Source organism: Anomaloglossus baeobatrachus, chromosome 4, assembly GCF_048569485.1.
Source record: "Anomaloglossus baeobatrachus isolate aAnoBae1 chromosome 4, aAnoBae1.hap1, whole genome shotgun sequence".
Taxonomy (NCBI): Eukaryota; Metazoa; Chordata; class Amphibia; order Anura; family Aromobatidae; genus Anomaloglossus; species Anomaloglossus baeobatrachus.
The window spans coordinates 647,782,822-647,807,821 of NC_134356.1; the positions used below are offsets into that span (position 1 = coordinate 647,782,822).

The 25,000-nt window shown below is 40.8% G+C and overlaps 19 non-coding genes across 19 annotated transcripts; 8 read left to right on the forward strand and 11 right to left on the reverse strand.

Moving 5' to 3' along the window:
- Positions 1 to 791: 791 nt before the first annotated feature.
- On the reverse strand, positions 792 to 864 carry TRNAM-CAU (transfer RNA methionine (anticodon CAU)). The gene has a single exon. It is a non-coding gene; the product is annotated as a tRNA-Met (tRNA).
- Positions 865 to 955: 91 nt separating this feature from the next.
- TRNAE-UUC (transfer RNA glutamic acid (anticodon UUC)) lies at positions 956 to 1,027 on the forward strand. Its single transcript has one exon. It is a non-coding gene; the product is annotated as a tRNA-Glu (tRNA).
- A 3,063-nt stretch (positions 1,028 to 4,090) lies between these two features.
- TRNAM-CAU (transfer RNA methionine (anticodon CAU)) lies at positions 4,091 to 4,163 on the reverse strand. The gene has a single exon. It is a non-coding gene; the product is annotated as a tRNA-Met (tRNA).
- Positions 4,164 to 5,182: 1,019 nt separating this feature from the next.
- On the reverse strand, positions 5,183 to 5,255 carry TRNAM-CAU (transfer RNA methionine (anticodon CAU)). Its single transcript has one exon. It is a non-coding gene; the product is annotated as a tRNA-Met (tRNA).
- A 1,179-nt stretch (positions 5,256 to 6,434) lies between these two features.
- On the forward strand, positions 6,435 to 6,506 carry TRNAE-UUC (transfer RNA glutamic acid (anticodon UUC)). Its single transcript has one exon. It is a non-coding gene; the product is annotated as a tRNA-Glu (tRNA).
- An 856-nt stretch (positions 6,507 to 7,362) lies between these two features.
- TRNAM-CAU (transfer RNA methionine (anticodon CAU)) lies at positions 7,363 to 7,435 on the reverse strand. Its single transcript has one exon. It is a non-coding gene; the product is annotated as a tRNA-Met (tRNA).
- A 1,029-nt stretch (positions 7,436 to 8,464) lies between these two features.
- On the reverse strand, positions 8,465 to 8,537 carry TRNAM-CAU (transfer RNA methionine (anticodon CAU)). Its single transcript has one exon. It is a non-coding gene; the product is annotated as a tRNA-Met (tRNA).
- Positions 8,538 to 8,628: 91 nt separating this feature from the next.
- TRNAE-UUC (transfer RNA glutamic acid (anticodon UUC)) lies at positions 8,629 to 8,700 on the forward strand. The gene has a single exon. It is a non-coding gene; the product is annotated as a tRNA-Glu (tRNA).
- Positions 8,701 to 9,565: 865 nt separating this feature from the next.
- TRNAM-CAU (transfer RNA methionine (anticodon CAU)) lies at positions 9,566 to 9,638 on the reverse strand. The gene has a single exon. It is a non-coding gene; the product is annotated as a tRNA-Met (tRNA).
- A 91-nt stretch (positions 9,639 to 9,729) lies between these two features.
- On the forward strand, positions 9,730 to 9,801 carry TRNAE-UUC (transfer RNA glutamic acid (anticodon UUC)). Its single transcript has one exon. It is a non-coding gene; the product is annotated as a tRNA-Glu (tRNA).
- Positions 9,802 to 10,664: 863 nt separating this feature from the next.
- On the reverse strand, positions 10,665 to 10,737 carry TRNAM-CAU (transfer RNA methionine (anticodon CAU)). The gene has a single exon. It is a non-coding gene; the product is annotated as a tRNA-Met (tRNA).
- A 2,125-nt stretch (positions 10,738 to 12,862) lies between these two features.
- TRNAM-CAU (transfer RNA methionine (anticodon CAU)) lies at positions 12,863 to 12,935 on the reverse strand. The gene has a single exon. It is a non-coding gene; the product is annotated as a tRNA-Met (tRNA).
- A 1,179-nt stretch (positions 12,936 to 14,114) lies between these two features.
- TRNAE-UUC (transfer RNA glutamic acid (anticodon UUC)) lies at positions 14,115 to 14,186 on the forward strand. Its single transcript has one exon. It is a non-coding gene; the product is annotated as a tRNA-Glu (tRNA).
- An 856-nt stretch (positions 14,187 to 15,042) lies between these two features.
- Positions 15,043 to 15,115, reverse strand: TRNAM-CAU (transfer RNA methionine (anticodon CAU)). Its single transcript has one exon. It is a non-coding gene; the product is annotated as a tRNA-Met (tRNA).
- A 1,019-nt stretch (positions 15,116 to 16,134) lies between these two features.
- TRNAM-CAU (transfer RNA methionine (anticodon CAU)) lies at positions 16,135 to 16,207 on the reverse strand. The gene has a single exon. It is a non-coding gene; the product is annotated as a tRNA-Met (tRNA).
- Positions 16,208 to 16,294: 87 nt separating this feature from the next.
- On the forward strand, positions 16,295 to 16,366 carry TRNAE-UUC (transfer RNA glutamic acid (anticodon UUC)). Its single transcript has one exon. It is a non-coding gene; the product is annotated as a tRNA-Glu (tRNA).
- An 870-nt stretch (positions 16,367 to 17,236) lies between these two features.
- Positions 17,237 to 17,309, reverse strand: TRNAM-CAU (transfer RNA methionine (anticodon CAU)). Its single transcript has one exon. It is a non-coding gene; the product is annotated as a tRNA-Met (tRNA).
- Positions 17,310 to 17,400: 91 nt separating this feature from the next.
- Positions 17,401 to 17,472, forward strand: TRNAE-UUC (transfer RNA glutamic acid (anticodon UUC)). The gene has a single exon. It is a non-coding gene; the product is annotated as a tRNA-Glu (tRNA).
- A 1,019-nt stretch (positions 17,473 to 18,491) lies between these two features.
- Positions 18,492 to 18,563, forward strand: TRNAE-UUC (transfer RNA glutamic acid (anticodon UUC)). Its single transcript has one exon. It is a non-coding gene; the product is annotated as a tRNA-Glu (tRNA).
- Positions 18,564 to 25,000: the final 6,437 nt, after the last annotated feature.

Below are 25,000 nucleotides of genomic sequence, written 5' to 3' on the forward strand. Positions count from 1 at the left end.
ATTTGCACTTTGCAGCCAAAATTGCAAAACGTTAGGGTCTTGGCACTTCATTTCTTACTCTAGCACAACACATTTATAGGTTTCATAGCTCAAACTATTCTCAATTATCCTTTTTTACTTCAAAATGTCGAGGAACTCAACAACTCGTATGGCCTGTCCTTTGGCCTCCAATTTCCATTCTAATCTGTAGAATTTAACAACTGAATGGCAAAGTTCTCAAGCTCCCTAGTCAAAGAAAAGGAGTGAACTGTACCCTATCTGAGGGAAAACCTCATAACCATCAGAATAAGCCACTAGCTCCTAACTACTGTTCAAATGAGTCAAGTTTAAACTGTTGAAAGGAAAAAAAAATTTAATCAAGGCAACACTTTTTTTTTTTTTTTTTTTTTTTAACGCCTCTCATTTTTTCTGTGACCCTTTGGGTTATCCCATTTGACCAAGCAACCAGTATTCTTAGTTTACTGGTTCGATTCCTGCTATGGGATTGCCACTTTTTCTGTAATAATTCACGCATTGAAAGGTCGACACAAGCCATGCATACAGTCAGTCTAGCTTGGATTTGCTCTTTGCAGCAAAAAATGCTGACCACAATAGATTTTGGACATTCATTCCATTCTTTTGCTCAATACTCCATTTGAATTCATATCACAAATCATTTTTACTTTTGACTTTTAACTATTTGGTTTCAAAGGATCCAAAACCCCCTTCCTTTATATCTGACGTTTTTTGGTACTGAGTGGATACAGTTCTGGCTGTCTAGTCAAGATGGAGACAAAATATCTAAAGCATAGTGCCCCGTGTGAGGATCGAACTCACGACCTTCAGATTATGAGACTGACGCGCTACCTACTGCGCTAACGAGGCAAGCTTCTAGCAAGGATGTGCCAAACTTACTTACTCAAAGCAATTAAGTTCTTCTTTTTTCACATTGAGAACGTCTTGAGAGAACAACTCTTCCCATATGGTCTAGCGGTTAGGATTCCTGGTTTTCACCCAGGCGGCCCGGGTTCGACTCCCGGTATGGGAATGCTGCTTTTTCTGTACTATCTCTGAAATTCAAAGGCAGACACTGTTGTTTGCATAAAAAAGCATTCAGGTAAAATTTGCACTTTGCAGCCAAAATTGCAAAACGTTAGGGTCTTGGCACTTCATTTCTAACTCTAGCACAACACATTTATAGGTTTCATAGCTCAAACTATTCTCAACTATTTTTTTTTACTTCAAAATGTCGAGGAACTCAACAACTCGTATGGCCTGTCCTTTGGCCTCCAATTTCCATTCTAATCTGTAGAATTTAACAACTGAATGGCAAAGTTCTCAAGCTCCCTAGTCAAAGAAAAGAGTGAACTGTACCCTATCTGAGGGAAAACCTCATAACCATCAGAATAAGCCACTAGCTCCTAACTACTGTTCAAATGAGTCAAGTTTAAACTGTTGAAAGGAAAAAAAAATTTAATCAAGGCAAAACTTTTTTTTTTTTTTTTTTTTTTAACGCCTCTCATTTTTTCTGTGACCCTTTGGGTTATCCCATTTGACCAAGCAACCAGTATTCTTAGTTTACTGGTTCGATTCCTGCTATGGGATTGCCACTTTTTCTGTAATAATTCACGCATTGAAAGGTCGACACAAGCCATGCATACAGTCAGTCTAGCTTGGATTTGCTCTTTGCAGCAAAAAATGCTGACCACAATAGATTTTGGACATTCATTCCATTCTTTTGCTCAATACTCCATTTGAATTCATATCACAAATCATTTTTACTTTTGACTTTTAACTATTTGGTTTCAAAGGATCCAAAACCCCCTTCCTTTATATCTGACGTTTTTTGGTACTGAGTAGATACAGTTCTGGCTGTCTAGTCAAGATGGAGACAAAATATCTAAAGCATAGTGCCCCGTGTGAGGATCGAACTCACGACCTTCAGATTATGAGACTGACGCACTACCTACTGCGCTAACGAGGCAAGCTTCTAGCAAGGATGTGCCAAACTTACTTACTCAAAGCAATTAAGTTCTTCTTTTTTCACATTGAGAACGTCTTGAGAGAACAACTCTTCCCATATGGTCTAGCGGTTAGGATTCCTGGTTTTCACCCAGGCGGCCCGGGTTCGATTCCCGGTATGGAAATGCTGCTTTTTCTGTACTATCTCTGAAATTCAAAGGCAGACACTGTTGTTTGCATAAAAAAGCATTCAGGTAAAATTTGCACTTTGCAGCCAAAATTGCAAAACGTTAGGGTCTTGGCACTTAATTTCTAACTCTAGCACAACACATTTATAGGTTTCATAGCTCAAACTATTCTCAACTATTTTTTTTTACTTCAAAATGTCGAGGAACTCAACAACTCGTATGGCCTGTCCTTTGGCCTCCAATTTCCATTCTAATCTGTAGAATTTAACAACTGAATGGCAAAGTTCTCAAGCTCCCTAGTCAAAGAAAAGAGTGAACTGTACCCTATCTGAGGGAAAACCTCATAACCATCAGAATAAGCCACTAGCTCCTAACTACTGTTCAAATGAGTCAAGTTTAAACTGTTGAAAGGAAAAAAAAATTTAATCAAAGCAACACTCTTTTTTTTTTTTTTTTTTTTTTTTCTTTTAACGCCTCTCATTTTTTCTGTGACCCTTTGGGTTATCCCATTTGACCAAGCAACCAGTATTCTTAGTTTACTGGTTCGATTCCTGCTGTGGGATTGCCACTTTTTCTGTAATAATTCACGCATTGAAAGGTCGACACAAGCCATGCATACAGTCAGTCTAGCTTGGATTTGCTCTTTGCAGCAAAAAATGCTGACCACAATAGATTTTGGACATTCATTCCATTCTTTTGCTCAATACTCCATTTGAATTCATATCACAAATCATTTTTACTTTTGACTTTTAACTATTTGGTTTCAAAGGATCCAAAACCCCCTTCCTTTATATCTGACGTTTTTTGGTACTGAGTAGATACAGTTCTGGCTGTCTAGTCAAGATGGAGACAAAATATCTAAAGCATAGTGCCCCGTGTGAGGATCGAACTCACGACCTTCAGATTATGAGACTGACGCACTACCTACTGCGCTAACGAGGCAAGCTTCTAGCAAGGATGAGCCAAACTTACTTACTCAAAGCAATTAAGTTCTTCTTTTTTCACATTGAGAACGTCTTGAGAGAACAACTCTTCCCATATGGTCTAGCGGTTAGGATTCCTGGTTTTCACCCAGGCGGTCCGGGTTCGACTCCCGGTATGGAAATGCTGCTTTTTCTGTACTATCTCTGAAATTCAAAGGCAGACACTGTTGTTTGCATAAAAAAGCATTCAGGTAAAATTTGCACTTTGCAGCCAAAATTGCAAAACGTTAGGGTCTTGGCACTTAATTTCTAACTCTAGCACAACACATTTATAGGTTTCATAGCTCAAACTATTCTCAACTATTTTTTTTTACTTCAAAATGTCGAGGAACTCAACAACTCGTATGGCCTGTCCTTTGGCCTCCAATTTCCATTCTAATCTGTAGAATTTAACAACTGAATGGCAAAGTTCTCAAGCTCCCTAGTCAAAGAAAAGAGTGAACTGTACCCTATCTGAGGGAAAACCTCATAACCATCAGAATAAGCCACTAGCTCCTAACTACTGTTCAAATGAGTCAAGTTTAAACTGTTGAAAGGAAAAAAAAATTTAATCAAAGCAACACTTTTTTTTTTTTTTTAACGCCTCTCATTTTTTCTGTGACCCTTTGGGTTATCCCATTTGACCAAGCAACCAGTATTCTTAGTTTACTGGTTCGATTCCTGCTATGGGATTGCCACTTTTTCTGTAATAATTCACGCATTGAAAGGTCGACACAAGCCATGCATACAGTCAGTCTAGCTTGGATTTGCTCTTTGCAGCAAAAAATGCTGACCACAATAGATTTTGGACATTCATTCCATTCTTTTGCTCAATACTCCATTTGAATTCATATCACAAATCATTTTTACTTTTGACTTTTAACTATTTGGTTTCAAAGGATCCAAAACCCCCTTCCTTTATATCTGACGTTTTTTGGTACTGAGTAGATACAGTTCTGGCTGTCTAGTCAAGATGGAGACAAAATATCTAAAGCATAGTGCCCCGTGTGAGGATCGAACTCACGACCTTCAGATTATGAGACTGACGCGCTACCTACTGCGCTAACGAGGCAAGCTTCTAGCAAGGATGTGCCAAACTTACTTACTCAAAGCAATTAAGTTCTTCTTTTTTCACATTGAGAACGTCTTGAGAGAACAACTCTTCCCATATGGTCTAGCGGTTAGGATTCCTGGTTTTCACCCAGGCGGCCCGGGTTCGACTCCTGGTATGGGAATGCTGCTTTTTCTGTACTATCTCTGAAATTCAAAGGCAGACACTGTTGTTTGCATAAAAAAGCATTCAGGTAAAATTTGCACTTTGCAGCCAAAATTGCAAAACGTTAGGGTCTTGGCACTTCATTTCTAACTCTAGCACAACACATTTATAGGTTTCATAGCTCAAACTATTCTCAACTATTTTTTTTACTTCAAAATGTCGAGGAACTCAACAACTCGTATGGCCTGTCCTTTGGCCTCCAATTTCCATTCTAATCTGTAGAATTTAACAACTGAATGGCAAAGTTCTCAAGCTCCCTAGTCAAAGAAAAGAGTGAACTGTACCCTATCTGAGGGAAAACCTCATAACCATCAGAATAAGCCACTAGCTCCTAACTACTGTTCAAATGAGTCAAGTTTAAACTGTTGAAAGGAAAAAAAAATTTAATCAAAGCAACACTTTTTTTTTTTTTTTTAACGCCTCTCATTTTTTCTGTGACCCTTTGGGTTATCCCATTTGACCAAGCAACCAGTATTCTTAGTTTACTGGTTCGATTCCTGCTATGGGATTGCCACTTTTTCTGTAATAATTCACGCATTGAAAGGTCGACACAAGCCATGCATACAGTCAGTCTAGCTTGGATTTGCTCTTTGCAGCAAAAAATGCTGACCACAATAGATTTTGGACATTCATTCCATTCTTTTGCTCAATACTCCATTTGAATTCATATCACAAATCATTTTTACTTTTGACTTTTAACTATTTGGTTTCAAAGGATCCAAAACCCCCTTCCTTTATATCTGACGTTTTTTGGTACTGAGTAGATACAGTTCTGGCTGTCTAGTCAAGATGGAGACAAAATATCTAAAGCATAGTGCCCCGTGTGAGGATCGAACTCACGACCTTCAGATTATGAGACTGACGCGCTACCTACTGCGCTAACGAGGCAAGCTTCTAGCAAGGATGTGCCAAACTTACTTACTCAAAGCAATTAAGTTCTTCTTTTTTCACATTGAGAACGTCTTGAGAGAACAACTCTTCCCATATGGTCTAGCGGTTAGGATTCCTGGTTTTCACCCAGGCGGCCCGGGTTCGACTCCTGGTATGGGAATGCTGCTTTTTCTGTACTATCTCTGAAATTCAAAGGCAGACACTGTTGTTTGCATAAAAAAGCATTCAGGTAAAATTTTCACTTTGCAGCCAAAATTGCAAAACGTTAGGGTCTTGGCACTTCATTTCTAACTCTAGCACAACACATTTATAGGTTTCATAGCTCAAACTATTCTCAACTATTTTTTTTACTTCAAAATGTCGAGGAACTCAACAACTCGTATGGCCTGTCCTTTGGCCTCCAATTTCCATTCTAATCTGTAGAATTTAACAACTGAATGGCAAAGTTCTCAAGCTCCCTAGTCAAAGAAAAGAGTGAACTGTACCCTATCTGAGGGAAAACCTCATAACCATCAGAATAAGCCACTAGCTCCTAACTACTGTTCAAATGAGTCAAGTTTAAACTGTTGAAAGGAAAAAAAAATTTAATCAAAGCAACACTTTTTTTTTTTTTTTTAACGCCTCTCATTTTTTCTGTGACCCTTTGGGTTATCCCATTTGACCAAGCAACCAGTATTCTTAGTTTACTGGTTCGATTCCTGCTATGGGATTGCCACTTTTTCTGTAATAATTCACGCATTGAAAGGTCGACACAAGCCATGCATACAGTCAGTCTAGCTTGGATTTGCTCTTTGCAGCAAAAAATGCTGACCACAATAGATTTTGGACATTCATTCCATTCTTTTGCTCAATACTCCATTTGAATTCATATCACAAATCATTTTTACTTTTGACTTTTAACTATTTGGTTTCAAAGGATCCAAAACCCCCTTCCTTTATATCTGACGTTTTTTGGTACTGAGTAGATACAGTTCTGGCTGTCTAGTCAAGATGGAGACAAAATATCTAAAGCATAGTGCTCCGTGTGAGGATCGAACTCACGACCTTCAGATTATGAGACTGACGCGCTACCTACTGCGCTAACGAGGCAAGCTTCTAGCAAGGATGTGCCAAACTTACTTAAAGCAATTAAGTTCTTCTTTTTTCACATTGAGAACGTCTTGAGAGAACAACTCTTCCCATATGGTCTAGCGGTTAGGATTCCTGGTTTTCACCCAGGCGGCCCGGGTTCGACTCCCGGTATGGGAATGCTGCTTTTTCTGTACTATCTCTGAAATTCAAAGGCAGACACTGTTGTTTGCATAAAAAAGCATTCAGGTAAAATTTGCACTTTGCAGCCAAAATTGCAAAACGTTAGGGTCTTGGCACTTCATTTCTAACTCTAGCACAACACATTTATAGGTTTCATAGCTCAAACTATTCTCAACTATTTTTTTTTACTTCAAAATGTCGAGGAACTCAACAACTCGTATGGCCTGTCCTTTGGCCTCCAATTTCCATTCTAATCTGTAGAATTTAACAACTGAATGGCAAAGTTCTCAAGCTCCCTAGTCAAAGAAAAGAGTGAACTGTACCCTATCTGAGGGAAAACCTCATAACCATCAGAATAAGCCACTAGCTCCTAACTACTGTTCAAATGAGTCAAGTTTAAACTGTTGAAAGGAAAAAAAAATTTAATCAAAGCAACACTTTTTTTTTTTTTTTAACGCCTCTCATTTTTTCTGTGACCCTTTGGGTTATCCCATTTGACCAAGCAACCAGTATTCTTAGTTTACTGGTTCGATTCCTGCTATGGGATTGCCACTTTTTCTGTAATAATTCACGCATTGAAAGGTCGACACAAGCCATGCATACAGTCAGTCTAGCTTGGATTTGCTCTTTGCAGCAAAAAATGCTGACCACAATAGAGTTTGGTCATTCATTCCATTCTTTTGCTCAATACTCCATTTGAATTCATATCACAAATCATTTTTACTTTTGACTTTTAACTATTTGGTTTCAAAGGATCCAAAACCCCCTTCCTTTATATCTGACGTTTTTTGGTACTGAGTAGATACAGTTCTGGCTGTCTAGTCAAGATGGAGACAAAATATCTAAAGCATAGTGCCCCGTGTGAGGATCGAACTCACGACCTTCAGATTATGAGACTGACGCGCTACCTACTGCGCTAACGAGGCAAGCTTCTAGCAAGGATGTGCCAAACTTACTTACTCAAAGCAATTAAGTTCTTCTTTTTTCACATTGAGAACGTCTTGAGAGAACAACTCTTCCCATATGGTCTAGCGGTTAGGATTCCTGGTTTTCACCCAGGCGGCCCGGGTTCGACTCCTGGTATGGGAATGCTGCTTTTTCTGTACTATCTCTGAAATTCAAAGGCAGACACTGTTGTTTGCATAAAAAAGCATTCAGGTAAAATTTGCACTTTGCAGCCAAAATTGCAAAACGTTAGGGTCTTGGCACTTCATTTCTAACTCTAGCACAACACATTTATAGGTTTCATAGCTCAAACTATTCTCAACTATTTTTTTTACTTCAAAATGTCGAGGAACTCAACAACTCGTATGGCCTGTCCTTTGGCCTCCAATTTCCATTCTAATCTGTAGAATTTAAGAACTGAATGGCAAAGTTCTCAAGCTCCCTAGTCAAAGAAAAGGAGTGAACTGTACCCTATCTGAGGGAAAACCTCATAACCATCAGAATAAGCCACTAGCTCCTAACTACTGTTCAAATGAGTCAAGTTTAAACTGTTGAAAGGAAAAAAAAATTTAATCAAAGCAACACTCTTTTTTTTTTTTTTTTTTTTTTTTACGCCTCTAATTTTTTCTGTGACCCTTTGGGTTATCCCATTTGACCAAGCAACCAGTATTCTTAGTTTACTGGTTCGATTCCTGCTATGGGATTGCCACTTTTTCTGTAATAATTCACGCATTGAAAGGTCGACACAAGCCATGCATACAGTCAGTCTAGCTTGGATTTGCTCTTTGCAGCAAAAAATGCTGACCACAATAGATTTTGGACATTCATTCCATTCTTTTGCTCAATACTCCATTTGAATTCATATCACAAATCATTTTTACTTTTGACTTTTAACTATTTGGTTTCAAAGGATCCAAAACCCCCTTCCTTTATATCTGACGTTTTTTGGTACTGAGTGGATACAGTTCTGGCTGTCTAGTCAAGATGGAGACAAAATATCTAAAGCATAGTGCCCCGTGTGAGGATCGAACTCACGACCTTCAGATTATGAGACTGACGCGCTACCTACTGCGCTAACGAGGCAAGCTTCTAGCAAGGATGTGCCAAACTTACTTACTCAAAGCAATTAAGTTCTTCTTTTTTCACATTGAGAACGTCTTGAGAGAACAACTCTTCCCATATGGTCTAGCGGTTAGGATTCCTGGTTTTCACCCAGGCGGCCCGGGTTCGACTCCCGGTATGGGAATGCTGCTTTTTCTGTACTATCTCTGACATTCAAAGGCAGACACTGTTGTTTGCATAAAAAAGCATTCAGGTAAAATTTGCACTTTGCAGCCAAAATTGCAAAACGTTAGGGTCTTGGCACTTCATTTCTTACTCTAGCACAACACATTTATAGGTTTCATAGCTCAAACTATTCTCAACTATCCTTTTTTACTTCAAAATGTCGAGGAACTCAACAACTCGTATGGCCTGTCCTTTGGCCTCCAATTTCCATTCTAATCTGTAGAATTTAACAACTGAATGGCAAAGTTCTCAAGCTCCCTAGTCAAAGAAAAGGAGTGAACTGTACCCTATCTGAGGGAAAACCTCATAACCATCAGAATAAGCCACTAGCTCCTAACTACTGTTCAAATGAGTCAAGTTTAAACTGTTGAAAGGAAAAAAAAATTTAATCAAGGCAACACTTTTTTTTTTTTTTTTTTTTTTTAACGCCTCTCATTTTTTCTGTGACCCTTTGGGTTATCCCATTTGACCAAGCAACCAGTATTCTTAGTTTACTGGTTCGATTCCTGCTATGGGATTGCCACTTTTTCTGTAATAATTCACGCATTGAAAGGTCGACACAAGCCATGCATACAGTCAGTCTAGCTTGGATTTGCTCTTTGCAGCAAAAAATGCTGACCACAATAGATTTTGGACATTCATTCCATTCTTTTGCTCAATACTCCATTTGAATTCATATCACAAATCATTTTTACTTTTGACTTTTAACTATTTGGTTTCAAAGGATCCAAAACCCCCTTCCTTTATATCTGACGTTTTTTGGTACTGAGTGGATACAGTTCTGGCTGTCTAGTCAAGATGGAGACAAAATATCTAAAGCATAGTGCCCCGTGTGAGGATCGAACTCACGACCTTCAGATTATGAGACTGACGCGCTACCTACTGCGCTAACGAGGCAAGCTTCTAGCAAGGATGTGCCAAACTTACTTACTCAAAGCAATTAAGTTCTTCTTTTTTCACATTGAGAACGTCTTGAGAGAACAACTCTTCCCATATGGTCTAGCGGTTAGGATTCCTGGTTTTCACCCAGGCGGCCCGGGTTCGACTCCCGGTATGGGAATGCTGCTTTTTCTGTACTATCTCTGAAATTCAAAGGCAGACACTGTTGTTTGCATAAAAAAGCATTCAGGTAAAATTTGCACTTTGCAGCCAAAATTGCAAAACGTTAGGGTCTTGGCACTTCATTTCTAACTCTAGCACAACACATTTATAGGTTTCATAGCTCAAACTATTCTCAACTATTTTTTTTTACTTCAAAATGTCGAGGAACTCAACAACTCGTATGGCCTGTCCTTTGGCCTCCAATTTCCATTCTAATCTGTAGAATTTAACAACTGAATGGCAAAGTTCTCAAGCTCCCTAGTCAAAGAAAAGAGTGAACTGTACCCTATCTGAGGGAAAACCTCATAACCATCAGAATAAGCCACTAGCTCCTAACTACTGTTCAAATGAGTCAAGTTTAAACTGTTGAAAGGAAAAAAAAATTTAATCAAGGCAAAACTTTTTTTTTTTTTTTTTTTTTTAACGCCTCTCATTTTTTCTGTGACCCTTTGGGTTATCCCATTTGACCAAGCAACCAGTATTCTTAGTTTACTGGTTCGATTCCTGCTATGGGATTGCCACTTTTTCTGTAATAATTCACGCATTGAAAGGTCGACACAAGCCATGCATACAGTCAGTCTAGCTTGGATTTGCTCTTTGCAGCAAAAAATGCTGACCACAATAGATTTTGGACATTCATTCCATTCTTTTGCTCAATACTCCATTTGAATTCATATCACAAATCATTTTTACTTTTGACTTTTAACTATTTGGTTTCAAAGGATCCAAAACCCCCTTCCTTTATATCTGACGTTTTTTGGTACTGAGTAGATACAGTTCTGGCTGTCTAGTCAAGATGGAGACAAAATATCTAAAGCATAGTGCCCCGTGTGAGGATCGAACTCACGACCTTCAGATTATGAGACTGACGCGCTACCTACTGCGCTAACGAGGCAAGCTTCTAGCAAGGATGTGCCAAACTTACTTACTCAAAGCAATTAAGTTCTTCTTTTTTCACATTGAGAACGTCTTGAGAGAACAACTCTTCCCATATGGTCTAGCGGTTAGGATTCCTGGTTTTCACCCAGGCGGCCCGGGTTCGATTCCCGGTATGGAAATGCTGCTTTTTCTGTACTATCTCTGAAATTCAAAGGCAGACACTGTTGTTTGCATAAAAAAGCATTCAGGTAAAATTTGCACTTTGCAGCCAAAATTGCAAAACGTTAGGGTCTTGGCACTTAATTTCTAACTCTAGCACAACACATTTATAGGTTTCATAGCTCAAACTATTCTCAACTATTTTTTTTTACTTCAAAATGTCGAGGAACTCAACAACTCGTATGGCCTGTCCTTTGGCCTCCAATTTCCATTCTAATCTGTAGAATTTAACAACTGAATGGCAAAGTTCTCAAGCTCCCTAGTCAAAGAAAAGAGTGAACTGTACCCTATCTGAGGGAAAACCTCATAACCATCAGAATAAGCCACTAGCTCCTAACTACTGTTCAAATGAGTCAAGTTTAAACTGTTGAAAGGAAAAAAAAATTTAATCAAAGCAACACTCTTTTTTTTTTTTTTTTTTTTTTCTTTTAACGCCTCTCATTTTTTCTGTGACCCTTTGGGTTATCCCATTTGACCAAGCAACCAGTATTCTTAGTTTACTGGTTCGATTCCTGCTGTGGGATTGCCACTTTTTCTGTAATAATTCACGCATTGAAAGGTCGACACAAGCCATGCATACAGTCAGTCTAGCTTGGATTTGCTCTTTGCAGCAAAAAATGCTGACCACAATAGATTTTGGACATTCATTCCATTCTTTTGCTCAATACTCCATTTGAATTCATATCACAAATCATTTTTACTTTTGACTTTTAACTATTTGGTTTCAAAGGATCCAAAACCCCCTTCCTTTATATCTGACGTTTTTTGGTACTGAGTAGATACAGTTCTGGCTGTCTAGTCAAGATGGAGACAAAATATCTAAAGCATAGTGCCCCGTGTGAGGATCGAACTCACGACCTTCAGATTATGAGACTGACGCACTACCTACTGCGCTAACGAGGCAAGCTTCTAGCAAGGATGAGCCAAACTTACTTACTCAAAGCAATTAAGTTCTTCTTTTTTCACATTGAGAACGTCTTGAGAGAACAACTCTTCCCATATGGTCTAGCGGTTAGGATTCCTGGTTTTCACCCAGGCGGTCCGGGTTCGACTCCCGGTATGGAAATGCTGCTTTTTCTGTACTATCTCTGAAATTCAAAGGCAGACACTGTTGTTTGCATAAAAAAGCATTCAGGTAAAATTTGCACTTTGCAGCCAAAATTGCAAAACGTTAGGGTCTTGGCACTTAATTTCTAACTCTAGCACAACACATTTATAGGTTTCATAGCTCAAACTATTCTCAACTATTTTTTTTTACTTCAAAATGTCGAGGAACTCAACAACTCGTATGGCCTGTCCTTTGGCCTCCAATTTCCATTCTAATCTGTAGAATTTAACAACTGAATGGCAAAGTTCTCAAGCTCCCTAGTCAAAGAAAAGAGTGAACTGTACCCTATCTGAGGGAAAACCTCATAACCATCAGAATAAGCCACTAGCTCCTAACTACTGTTCAAATGAGTCAAGTTTAAACTGTTGAAAGGAAAAAAAAATTTAATCAAAGCAACACTTTTTTTTTTTTTTTAACGCCTCTCATTTTTTCTGTGACCCTTTGGGTTATCCCATTTGACCAAGCAACCAGTATTCTTAGTTTACTGGTTCGATTCCTGCTATGGGATTGCCACTTTTTCTGTAATAATTCACGCATTGAAAGGTCGACACAAGCCATGCATACAGTCAGTCTAGCTTGGATTTGCTCTTTGCAGCAAAAAATGCTGACCACAATAGATTTTGGACATTCATTCCATTCTTTTGCTCAATACTCCATTTGAATTCATATCACAAATCATTTTTACTTTTGACTTTTAACTATTTGGTTTCAAAGGATCCAAAACCCCCTTCCTTTATATCTGACGTTTTTTGGTACTGAGTAGATACAGTTCTGGCTGTCTAGTCAAGATGGAGACAAAATATCTAAAGCATAGTGCCCCGTGTGAGGATCGAACTCACGACCTTCAGATTATGAGACTGACGCGCTACCTACTGCGCTAACGAGGCAAGCTTCTAGCAAGGATGTGCCAAACTTACTTACTCAAAGCAATTAAGTTCTTCTTTTTTCACATTGAGAACGTCTTGAGAGAACAACTCTTCCCATATGGTCTAGCGGTTAGGATTCCTGGTTTTCACCCAGGCGGCCCGGGTTCGACTCCTGGTATGGGAATGCTGCTTTTTCTGTACTATCTCTGAAATTCAAAGGCAGACACTGTTGTTTGCATAAAAAAGCATTCAGGTAAAATTTGCACTTTGCAGCCAAAATTGCAAAACGTTAGGGTCTTGGCACTTCATTTCTAACTCTAGCACAACACATTTATAGGTTTCATAGCTCAAACTATTCTCAACTATTTTTTTTACTTCAAAATGTCGAGGAACTCAACAACTCGTATGGCCTGTCCTTTGGCCTCCAATTTCCATTCTAATCTGTAGAATTTAACAACTGAATGGCAAAGTTCTCAAGCTCCCTAGTCAAAGAAAAGAGTGAACTGTACCCTATCTGAGGGAAAACCTCATAACCATCAGAATAAGCCACTAGCTCCTAACTACTGTTCAAATGAGTCAAGTTTAAACTGTTGAAAGGAAAAAAAAATTTAATCAAAGCAACACTTTTTTTTTTTTTTTTAACGCCTCTCATTTTTTCTGTGACCCTTTGGGTTATCCCATTTGACCAAGCAACCAGTATTCTTAGTTTACTGGTTCGATTCCTGCTATGGGATTGCCACTTTTTCTGTAATAATTCACGCATTGAAAGGTCGACACAAGCCATGCATACAGTCAGTCTAGCTTGGATTTGCTCTTTGCAGCAAAAAATGCTGACCACAATAGATTTTGGACATTCATTCCATTCTTTTGCTCAATACTCCATTTGAATTCATATCACAAATCATTTTTACTTTTGACTTTTAACTATTTGGTTTCAAAGGATCCAAAACCCCCTTCCTTTATATCTGACGTTTTTTGGTACTGAGTAGATACAGTTCTGGCTGTCTAGTCAAGATGGAGACAAAATATCTAAAGCATAGTGCTCCGTGTGAGGATCGAACTCACGACCTTCAGATTATGAAACTGACGCGCTACCTACTGCGCTAACGAGGCAAGCTTCTAGCAAGGATGTGCCAAACTTACTTAAAGCAATTAAGTTCTTCTTTTTTCACATTGAGAACGTCTTGAGAGAACAACTCTTCCCATATGGTCTAGCGGTTAGGATTCCTGGTTTTCACCCAGGCGGCCCGGGTTCGACTCCCGGTATGGGAATGCTGCTTTTTCTGTACTATCTCTGAAATTCAAAGGCAGACACTGTTGTTTGCATAAAAAAGCATTCAGGTAAAATTTGCACTTTGCAGCCAAAATTGCAAAACGTTAGGGTCTTGGCACTTCATTTCTAACTCTAGCACAACACATTTATAGGTTTCATAGCTCAAACTATTCTCAACTATTTTTTTTTACTTCAAAATGTCGAGGAACTCAACAACTCGTATGGCCTGTCCTTTGGCCTCCAATTTCCATTCTAATCTGTAGAATTTAACAACTGAATGGCAAAGTTCTCAAGCTCCCTAGTCAAAGAAAAGAGTGAACTGTACCCTATCTGAGGGAAAACCTCATAACCATCAGAATAAGCCACTAGCTCCTAACTACTGTTCAAATGAGTCAAGTTTAAACTGTTGAAAGGAAAAAAAAATTTAATCAAAGCAACACTTTTTTTTTTTTTTTAACGCCTCTCATTTTTTCTGTGACCCTTTGGGTTATCCCATTTGACCAAGCAACCAGTATTCTTAGTTTACTGGTTCGATTCCTGCTATGGGATTGCCACTTTTTCTGTAATAATTCACGCATTGAAAGGTCGACACAAGCCATGCATACAGTCAGTCTAGCTTGGATTTGCTCTTTGCAGCAAAAAATGCTGACCACAATAGAGTTTGGTCATTCATTCCATTCTTTTGCTCAATACTCCATTTGAATTCATATCACAAATCATTTTTACTTTTGACTTTTAACTATTTGGTTTCAAAGGATCCAAAACCCCCTTCCTTTATATCTGACGTTTTTTGGTACTGAGTAGATACAGTTCTGGCTGTCTAGTCAAGATGGAGACAAAATATCTAAAGCATAGTGCCCCGTGTGAGGATCGAACTCACGACCTTCAGATTATGAGACTGACGCGCTACCTACTGCGCTAACGAGGCAAGCTTCTAGCAAGGATGTGCCAAACTTACTTACTCAAAGCAATTAAGTTCTTCTTTTTTCACATTGAGAACGTCTTGAGAGAACAACTCTTCCCATATGGTCTAGCGGTTAGGATTCCTGGTTTTCACCCAGGCGGCCCGGGTTCGACTCCTGGTATGGGAATGCTGCTTTTTCTGTACTATCTCTGAAATTCAAAGGCAGACACTGTTGTTTGCATAAAAAAGCATTCAGGTAAAATTTGCACTTTGCAGCCAAAATTGCAAAACGTTAGGGTCTTGGCACTTCATTTCTAACTCTAGCACAACACATTTATAGGTTTCATAGCTCAAACTATTCTCAACTATTTTTTTTACTTCAAAATGTCGAGGAACTCAACAACTCGTATGGCCTGTCCTTTGGCCTCCAATTTCCATTCTAATCTGTAGAATTTAACAACTGAATGGCAAAGTTCTCAAGCTCCCTAGTCAAAGAAAAGAGTGAACTGTACCCTATCTGAGGGAAAACCTCATAACGATCAGAATAAGCCACTAGCTCCTAACTACTGTTCAAATGAGTCAAGTTTAAACTGTTGAAAGGAAAAAAAAATTTAATCAAAGCAACACTTTTTTTTTTTTTTTTAACGCCTCTCATTTTTTCTGTGACCCTTTGGGTTATCCCATTTGACCAAGCAACCAGTATTCTTAGTTTACTGGTTCGATTCCTGCTATGGGATTGCCACTTTTTCTGTAATAATTCACGCATTGAAAGGTCGACACAAGCCATGCATACAGTCAGTCTAGCTTGGATTTGCTCTTTGCAGCAAAAAATGCTGACCACAATAGATTTTGGACATTCATTCCATTCTTTTGCTCAATACTCCATTTGAATTCATATCACAAATCATTTTTACTTTTGACTTTTAACTATTTGGTTTCAAAGGATCCAAAACCCCCTTCCTTTATATCTGACGTTTTTTGGTACTGAGTAGATACAGTTCTGGCTGTCTAGTCAAGATGGAGACAAAATATCTAAAGCATAGTGCCCCGTGTGAGGATCGAACTCACGACCTTCAGATTATGAGACTGACGCGCTACCTACTGCGCTAACGAGGCAAGCTTCTAGCAAGGATGTGCCAAACTTACTTAAAGCAATTAAGTTCTTCTTTTTTCACATTGAGAACGTCTTGAGAGAACAACTCTTCCCATATGGTCTAGCGGTTAGGATTCCTGGTTTTCACCCAGGCGGCCCGGGTTCGACTCCCGGTATGGGAATGCTGCTTTTTCTGTACTATCTCTGAAATTCAAAGGCAGACACTGTTGTTTGCATAAAAAAGCATTCAGGTAAAATTTGCACTTTGCAGCCAAAATTGCAAAACGTTAGGGTCTTGGCACTTCATTTCTAACTCTAGCACAACACATTTATAGGTTTCATAGCTCAAACTATTCTCAACTATTTTTTTTTACTTCAAAATGTCGAGGAACTCAACAACTCGTATGGCCTGTCCTTTGGCCTCCAATTTCCATTCTAATCTGTAGAATTTAACAACTGAATGGCAAAGTTCTCAAGCTCCCTAGTCAAAGAAAAGAGTGAACTGTACCCTATCTGAGGGAAAACCTCATAACCATCAGAATAAGCCACTAGCTCCTAACTACTGTTCAAATGAGTCAAGTTTAAACTGTTGAAAGGAAAAAAAAATTTAATCAAAGCAACACTCTTTTTTTTTTTTTTTTTTTTTTCTTTTAACGTCTCTCATTTTTTCTGTGACCCTTTGGGTTATCCCATTTGACCAAGCAACCAGTATTCTTAGTTTACTGGTTCGATTCCTGCTGTGGGATTGCCACTTTTTCTGTAATAATTCATGCATTGAAAGGTCGACACAAGCCATGCATACAGTCAGTCTAGCTTGGATTTGCTCTTTGCAGCAAAAAATGCTGACCACAATAGATTTTGGACATTCATTCCATTCTTTTGCTCAATACTCCATTTGAATTCATATCACAAATCATTTTTACTTTTGACTTTTAACTATTTGGTTTCAAAGGATCCAAAACCCCCTTCCTTTATATCTGACGTTTTTTGGTACTGAGTAGATACAGTTCTGGCTGTCTAGTCAAGATGGAGACAAAATATCTAAAGCATAGTGCCCCGTGTGAGGATCGAACTCACGACCTTCAGATTATGAGACTGACGCGCTACCTACTGCGCTAACGAGGCAAGCTTCTAGCAAGGATGTGCCAAACTTACTTACTCAAAGCAATTAAGTTCTTCTTTTTTCACATTGAGAACGTCTTGAGAGAACACCTCTTCCCATATGGTCTAGCGGTTAGGATTCCTGGTTTTCACCCAGGCGGCCCGGGTTCGACTCCCGGTATGGGAATGCTGCGTTTTCTGTACTATCTCTGAAATTCAAAGGCAGACACTGTTGTTTGCATAAAAAAGCATTCAGGTAAAATTTGCACTTTGCAGCCAAAATTGCAAAACGTTAGGGTCTTGGCACTTCATTTCTAACTCTAGCACAACACATTTATAGGTTTCATAGCTCAAACTATTCTCAACTATTTTTTTTTACTTCAAAATGTCGAGGAACTCAACAACTCGTATGGCCTGTCCTTTGGCCTCCAATTTCCATTCTAATCTGTAGAATTTAACAACTGAATGGCAAAGTTCTCAAGCTCCCTAGTCAAAGAAAAGAGTGAACTGTACCCTATCTGAGGGAAAACCTCATAACCATCAGAATAAGCCACTAGCTCCTAACTACTGTTCAAATGAGTCAAGTTTAAACTGTTGAAAGGAAAAAAAAATTTAATCAAAGCAACACTTTTTTTTTTTTTTTTTTAACGCCTCTCATTTTTTCTGTGACCCTTTGGGTTATCCCATTTGACCAAGCAACCAGTATTCTTAGTTTACTGGTTCGATTCCTGCTATGGGATTGCCACTTTTTCTGTAATAATTCACGCATTGAAAGGTCGACACAAGCCATGCATACAGTCAGTCTAGCTTGGATTTGCTCTTTGCAGCAAAAAATGCTGACCACAATAGATTTTGGACATTCATTCCATTCTTTTGCTCAATACTCCATTTGAATTCATATCACAAATCATTTTTACTTTTGACTTTTAACTATTTGGTTTCAAAGGATCCAAAACCCCCTTCCTTTATATCTGACGTTTTTTGGTACTGAGTAGATACAGTTCTGGCTGTCTAGTCAAGATGGAGACAAAATATCTAAAGCATAGTGCCCCGTGTGAGGATCGAACTCACGACCTTCAGATTATGAGACTGACGCGCTACCTACTGCGCTAACGAGGCAAGCTTCTAGCAAGGATGTGCCAAACTTACTTAAAGCAATTAAGTTCTTCTTTTTTCACATTGAGAACGTCTTGAGAGAACAACTCTTCCCATATGGTCTAGCGGTTAGGATTCCTGGTTTTCACCCAGGCGGCCCGGGTTCGACTCCCGGTATGGGAATGCTGCTTTTTCTGTACTATCTCTGAAATTCAAAGGCAGACACTGTTGTTTGCATAAAAAAGCATTCAGGTAAAATTTGCACTTTGCAGCCAAAATTGCAAAACGTTAGGGTCTTGGCACTTCATTTCTAACTCTAGCACAACACATTTATAGGTTTCATAGCTCAAACTATTCTCAACTATTTTTTTTACTTCAAAATGTCGAGGAACTCAACAACTCGTATGGCCTGTCCTTTGGCCTCCAATTTCCATTCTAATCTGTAGAATTTAACAACTGAATGGCAAAGTTCTCAAGCTCCCTAGTCAAAGAAAAGAGTGAACTGTACCCTATCTGAGGGAAAACCTCATAACCATCAGAATAAGCCACTAGCTCCTAACTACTGTTCAAATGAGTCAAGTTTAAACTGTTGAAAGGAAAAAAAAATTTATTCAAAGCAACACTCTTTTTTTTTTTTTTTTTTTTTTTTTTTTTTTTTTTTTTTTTTTTTTTTCTTTTAACGCCTCTCATTTTTTCTGTGACCCTTTGGGTTATCCCATTTGACCAAGCAACCAGTATTCTTAGTTTACTGGTTCGATTCCTGCTATGGGATTGCCACTTTTTCTGTAATAATTCACGCATTGAAAGGTCGACACAAGCCATGCATACAGTCAGTCTAGCTTGGATTTGCTCTTTGCAGCAAAAAATGCTGACCACAATAGATTTTGGACATTCATTCCATTCTTTTGCTCAATACTCCATTTGAATTCATATCACAAATCATTTTTACTTTTGACTTTTAACTATTTGGTTTCAAAGGATCCAAAACCCCCTTCCTTTATATCTGACGTTTTTTGGTACTGAGTAGAGATGAGCGAACCGGTCGCGGTTCGGCTCGAGGTTGGTTCGCCGAACGGACCTCCCGTTCGAGTTCGGTTCGTCGAACGTTCGACGAACCGAACTCGAACTGCATAGGAAACAATGGCAGGCAATCACAAACACAGAAAAACACCTAGAAAACACCCTCAAAGGTGTCCTAAAGGTGACAAACAACTCAAACACATTGGAAAGTGACAAGGACATATACTCATGCGAAAACAAAACAGCTGGACAAGGAAAAAGAGGAGGACACACAGATATAGGCATGGCACGCCCTTCTAAAATCATGTAAAACACCGCAAGGTGACTCCAAGCGGAGTCTCCCTTTTTTCCAAAAATTGGGCCACACACACACCCACCCCTTCAGTGGTAGCACTTGTGCCCCAGTTGCACACTTCACAGCTAGATTTGCATCAAGCACATTGAAAAATACGCCATAATTAACCGTCCCCAGGATGACACCAGGGTAGGTAGCTAAGTCTTTCCTGATCCCAGCTCTGTTCATTTTGGCTTCTTTTAAAAACACATCAAGCAAGGGTTACTCCAAGCGGAGTCTCCCTTTTTTCCAAAAATTGGGCCCCACACACACCCACCCCTTCAGTGGCAGCAGTTGTGCCCTAGTTGTACACTTCACAGCTACATTTGCATCAAGCACATTCAAAAATACGCCATTCTTATCCATCCCCAGGATGACACCGGGGTAGGTAGCAAAGTCTTTGCTGACGCATGACTTGTTCATCTTGGCTTCTTTTAAAAACAATGTAAGCAAGGGTTACTCCAAGCGGAGTCTCCCTTTTTTCCAAAAATTGGGCCCCACACACCCACCCATTCAGTGGCAGCAGTTGTGCCCCAGTTGTACACTTCACAGCTAGATTTGCATCAAGCACATTCAAAAATACGCCATTCTTATCCATCCCCAGGATGACACCGGGGTAGGTAGCAAAGTCTTTGCTGACCCATGACTTGTTCATCTTGGCTTGTTTTAAAAACAATGTAAGCAAGGGTTACTCCAAGCGGAGTCTCCCTTTTTTCCAAAAATTGGGCCCCACACACCCACCCATTCAGTGGCAGAAGTTGTGCCCTAGTTGTACACTTCACAGCTACATTTGCATCAAGCACATTCAAAAATACGCCATTCTTATCCATCCCCAGGATGACACCGGGGTAGGTAGCAAAGTCTTTGCTGACCCATGACTTGTTCATCTTGGCTTCTTTTAAAAACAATGTAAGCAAGGGTTACTCCAAGCGGAGTCTCCCTTTTTTCCAAAAATTGGGCCCCACACACACCCACCCCTTCAGTGGCAGCAGTTGTGCCCTAGTTGTACACTTCACAGCTACATTTGCATCAAGCACATTCAAAAATACGCCATTCTTATCCGTCCCCAGGATGACACCGGGGTAGGTAGCAAAGTCTTTCCTGATCCCAGCTCTGTTCATCTTGGCTTCTTTTAAAAACACATCAAGCAAGGGTTACTCCAAGCGGAGTCTCCCTTTTTTTCCAAAAATTGGGCCCCACACACCCACCCATTCAGTGGCAGCAGTTGTGCCCCAGTTGTACACTTCACAGCTAGATTTGCATCAAGCACATTCAAAAATACGTCATTCTTATCCGTCCCCAGGATGACACCGGGGTAGGTAGCAAAGTCTTTGCTGACCCATGACTTGTTCATCTTGGCTTCTTTTAAAAACAATGTAAGCAAGGGTTACTCCAAGCGGAGTCTCCCTTTTTTTCCAAAAATTGGGCCCCACACACCCACCCATTCAGTGGCAGCACTTGTGCCCTAGTTGTACACTTCACAGCTAGATTTGCATCAAGCACATTCCAAAATACGCCATAATTAACCGTCCCCAGGATGACACCAGGGTAGGTAGCAAAGTCTTTCCTGATCCCAGCTCTGTTCATCTTGGCTTCTTTTAAAAACAATGTAAGCAAGGGTTACTCCAAGCGGAGTCTCCCTTTTTTCCAAAAATTGGGCCCCACACACACCCACCCCTTCAGTGGCAGCAGTTGTGCCCTAGTTGTACACTTCACAGCTACATTTGCATCAAGCACATTCAAAAATACGCCATTCTTATCCGTCCCCAGGATGACACCGGGGTAGGTAGCAAAGTCTTTCCTGATCCCAGCTCTGTTCACCTTGGCTTCTTTTAAAAACACATCAAGCAAGGGTTACTCCAAGCGGAGTCTCCCTTTTTTTCCAAAAATTGGGCCCCACACACCCACCCATTCAGTGGCAGCAGTTGTGCCCCAGTTGTACTCTTCACAGCTACATTTGCATCAAGCACATTCAAAAATACGAAATTCTTATCCGTTCCCAGGATGACACCGGGGTAGGTAGCAAAGTCTTTCCTGATCCCAGCTCTGTTCATCTTGGCTTCTTTTAAAAACACATCAAGCAAGGGTTACTCCAAGCGGAGTCTCCCTTTTTTTCCAAAAATTGGGCCCCACACACCCACCCATTCAGTGGCAGCAGTTGTGCCCTAGTTGTACACTTCACAGCTACATTTGCATCAAGCACATTCAAAAATACGCCATTCTTATCCATCCCCAGGATGACACCGGGGTAGGTAGCAAAGTCTTTGCTGACCCATGACTTGTTCATCTTGGCTTCTTTTAAAAACAATGTAAGCAAGGGTTACTCCAAGCGGAGTCTCCCTTTTTTCCAAAAATTGGGCCCCACACACCCACCCATTCAGTGGCAGCAGTTGTGCCCCAGTTGTACACTTCACAGCTAGATTTGCATCAAGCACATTCAAAAATACGTCATTCTTATCCGTCCCCAGGATGACACCGGGGTAGGTAGCAAAGTCTTTCCTGATCCCAGCTCTGTTCATCTTGGCTTCTTTTAAAAACACATCAAGCAAGGGTTACTCCAAGCGGAGTCTCCCTTTTTTTCCAAAAATTGGGCCCCACACACCCACCCATTCAGTGGCAGCAGTTGTGCCCCAGTTGTACACTTCACAGCTACATTTGCATCAAGCACATTCAAAAATACGCCATTCTTATCCGTCCCCAGGATGACACCGGGGTAGGTAGCAAAGTCTTTCCTGATCCCAGCTCTGTTCATCTTGGCTTCTTTTAAAAACACATCAAGCAAGGGTTACTCCAAGCGGAGTCTCCCTTTTTTTCCAAAAATTGGGCCCCACACACCCACCCATTCAGTGGCAGCAGTTGTGCCCTAGTTGTACACTTCACAGCTACATTTGCATCAAGCACATTCAAAAATACGCCATTCTTATCCATCCCCAGGATGACACCGGGGTAGGTAGCAAAGTCTTTGCTGACCCATGACTTGTTCATCTTGGCTTCTTTTAAAAACAATGTAAGCAAGGGTTACTCCAAGCGGAGTCTCCCTTTTTTTCCAAAAATTGGGCCCCACACACCCACCCATTCAGTGGCAGCACTTGTGCCCTAGTTGTACACTTCACAGCTAGATTTGCATCAAGCACATTCCAAAATACGCCATAATTAACTGTCCCCAGGATGACACCAGGGTAGGTAGCAAAGTCTTTCCTGATCCCAGCTCTGTTCATCTTGGCTTCTTTTAAAAACAATGTAAGCAAGGGTTACTCCAAGCGGAGTCTCCCTTTTTTTCCAAAAATTGTGCCCCACACACACCCACCCATTCAGTGGCAGCACTTGTGCCCTAGTTGTACACTTCACAGCTAGATTTGCATCAAGCACATTCAAAATCCACAAGCATTTACTCTCCCCAGGATGACACAGGGGTTGTAAATTCCTTCTGGATCCATGACTTGTTCATTTTGATGAACGTCAGTCTGTCCACATTGTCACTGGACAGACGCGTGCGCTTATCTGTCAGCACACACCCAGCAGCACTGAAGACACGTTCAGAGACAACGCTGGCAGCCGGACACGACAAAATCTCCAAGGCGTAAGTTGCGAGCTCTGGCCATTTTTCTAGGTTTGAAGCCCAAAAGGAGCAAGGCTCCAGTTGCACAGTCATGGCATCGATGTTCATTTGGAGATACTCCTGTATCATCCTCTCCAGCCGTTGACTATGTGTCAGACTTGTTGTCTCTGGTGGCCTTGCAAAGGAGGGTCTAAAAAAATTATGAAAAGATTCCATAAAATTGCTGTTACCAGCACCAGATACGGTCCTACTGGTACGTGTAGACTGTTGAAGATGACGAGACCGTCCCATGTTTGTCAAGTTACAACTGGGAGATTCACTCCCTGCACCTGCACGGTTGTTTGGTGGAAAAGCAGATCTAAGATCGAGTAACAGCTTCTGCTGATACTCCTGCATACGTGCGTCCCTTTCTATGGCTGGAATTATGTCACAAAATTTGGACTTGTACCGGGGATCTAATAGTGTGGCAAGCCAGTAGTCATCATCACTTCTAATTTTGACAATACGAGGGTCATGTTGGAGGTAGTGCAACAAGAAGGCACTCATGTGTCTTGCGCAGCCATGTGGACCAAGTCCACGCTGTGTTTGTGGCATAGAGGTGCTAACCGTTCTTTCTTCCTCTGACATCTCCCCCCAACCTCTTTCAACTGAAATTTGACCAAGGTCTCCCTCATCTGCTGAGTCTTCCATGTCCATGGACAGTTCGTCCTCCATTTCTTCATGTCCTCCTGCACCTTCCTCAACATCTCGCCTGCTACCATGCGCCCTTGTTGATCCCTGTACCCCATGCTCCCATGCCTGGCGCCTTGGTGATGATGAACGTCTGGACCTTGGTGATGTTGTTGTGTCTTGCGCATATGAATCCTCCTGTAGCTCATCCCCTTCCTGTTGTCCCACCCCCTGACTCCGAATAGTGTTTAGCGTGTGTTCCAGCATGTAAATGACTGGAATCGTCATGCTGATAATGGCATTGTCAGCGCTAAACATATTCGTCGCCATGTCGAAACTGTGCAGAAGGGTGCATAGGTCCTTGATCTGAGACCACTCCATCAGGGTGATCTGCCCCACCCCTGCATCTCGTTGGCCCAGGCTATACGTCATGACGTATTGCACCAGGGCACGGCGGTGCTGCCACAGTCGCTGTAACATGTGGAGAGTTGAATTCCAGCGTGTCGCCACATCGCATTTCAGGCGATGAACCGGCAGGCCGAAAGACTTCTGGAGCGATGCAAGTCGCTCAGCTGCGGCGCTTGAACGGCGGAAGTGAGCAGACAGTTTTCGTGCCCTGTTCAGAAGGCCATCTAGGCCGGGATACTGTGTTAAAAATTGCTGCACGACAAGGTTCAACACGTGAGCCATACAAGGTACGTGTGTCACCTTGCCCAGGCGAAGGGCCGCACCCAGGTTTGCAGCATTGTCGCACACGGCCTTACCAGGCTGCAGGTTGAGTGGAGACAACCATTTATTAAACTCGGACCGCAGAGCTGACCACAACTCCTCAGCTGTGTGACTCTTATTCCCAAGACATGTCAAGCTAAAGACCGCCTGATGCCGAACCGCGCTCAACTCCAGTACTGAGTAGATACAGTTCTGGCTGTCTAGTCAAGATGGAGACAAAATATCTAAAGCATAGTGCCCCGTGTGAGGATCAAACTCACGACCTTCAGATTATGAGACTGACGCGCTACCTACTGCGCTAACGAGGCA